The sequence below is a fragment of the Thrips palmi genome, unplaced genomic scaffold (genome assembly GCF_012932325.1).
Source record: "Thrips palmi isolate BJ-2018 unplaced genomic scaffold, TpBJ-2018v1 HiC_scaffold_10, whole genome shotgun sequence".
Lineage (NCBI taxonomy): Eukaryota > Metazoa > Arthropoda > Insecta > Thysanoptera > Thripidae > Thrips > Thrips palmi.
The window spans coordinates 14,950,617-14,952,355 of NW_023144621.1; positions in this window are offsets into that span (position 1 = coordinate 14,950,617).

The following is a 1,739-nucleotide window of genomic DNA, read 5'->3' on the forward strand; positions in this document are numbered from 1 at the left end:
ACACACACACTCACACACTCACAGAGGCACACAGACACACAGTCCCACAGGCCCACAGACACATCAGTATCTTGGCCGAATACGGGTATTAGCCAGTCCGTGGCAAGTACGTATGCAGATAGTGGAGGGTCTCGAGGAGAGGAGGCCGACAATGAGAGGGCCGACGCGTGTGTCCGCTCAAAATTCGATTCTGTGCCGAACAATTTTTGACAATCCATAACTTTTACCCTTTCCTTACCTTACTATATCGCTTATGTCCCGGTTTTTAACCCACGTTTTTGTAAGTTCTGATAAAAGTCAAGGATCCCTTGGATTGTCCTGCTCTCCCGTCCCGGACTAGAGATGTGCGCTGACCGGTCACGACGCCGCCGCCGTCAAAGGCAGCCGCGCCGCCGCCGCCGGTCCAAACGGTCGGCGTAATCGGCGCGAATGAAACTATTGGTTCTGAAGGTCTCGGAACGCAAAATACCTCGAAAACCTGAAGTTTCCTTGAGCTAAACGCGTTTTCCTGGCAAAAATATGCCATACCGTCTTTGCCTTACCTTCCCCACCCCTCTCTCCGCTTTGGCGACGTAGTTCATTAAGATGCCGAAAATCTAACACCAAGAAAGTAAGTGGTCTTTTACGTATTTAACGTATATATTTGTTAATAACTTGCTCTACTTGAGCACTTATATCATTTTTAACATGTGATTGACAAAATTTTGAGACCCTATGGTTGGTAAAATCAAAATTTCTTTCACGCTGAATACGCCGATTACGCCGCCGCCGCCGGCCTTAAATTGGCCAAGCGCCGCCGCCGATCAAATTGGGGTCGGCGCACACGTCTATCCCGGACCCATATAAATGGTAGGCCAGTTACAGTGGCACAAAGTGTGTTAGAAATCCCCCTCTCCTGGCTTACATATTTGATATTTTGTTATTGCTTTTTAGTATATTTTGCTGTTCGACATTTCATCCGAAAATCGACTCTTTTTTGTGGTGGCGTGACGTGCGCCAGATAGCGTCGAGTGCTCCTCTTGCGAGCTTGATTTGGAGGCCTTGAGTGCCCGCCCACTCGAGACTCTCTCTCCAAATAGATGAGTAGTTCGACGCGGTTTCGAGCAGCTCCCAAACAATGTTTTCTCGGGTTTTACCGAATTTGCTCACTGAGCTCGCTTTCTGGAAACAAAAATCGCGTCGTCCAAGATCTGTTTGCATTGGTGTTTTCGCGCTGTGTTGAAAACGACGAAATGAATTGTGTAAGTTAGCCCGTGGTCGAGACCTGACAGCGCCGATGATAATGATAACGGTGTGGGAAATATATTTTTTTCACGTTTTGCTTAGCAGGGTGGCTGACGGGTGGCAACCCTACCCCCTGGCACGGGTACCTATATAGGGTTGCCGCCCAGCTCCATCCAGCAGCTTCCTGGGGGTAGCACCTGCCGCCGACACCGTGGCCGCCAACGTCCGCCAACGGCCCGGCGGCACCCTCGCTCCCTTTCCCCGGTGCTACCCGTGCTACCGGTGCAACCGCACGCTGCGCACTCTCTCTCTCTCTCTCTCTCTCTCTCTCTCTCTCTCTCTCTCTCTCTCTCTCTCTCTCTCTCTCTCTCTCTCTCTCTCTCCCAATACTCGTTGGCGCGGCTGTGTCCAACGTGTTTCCTTGTCACCAGGAAGCAGATTCTGAACAGTCGTCGCCCTGTCTCTCTCTACCCCTGCGGAACGCTCTATGAGTCGAGGGGTGAATCACTAGTGTA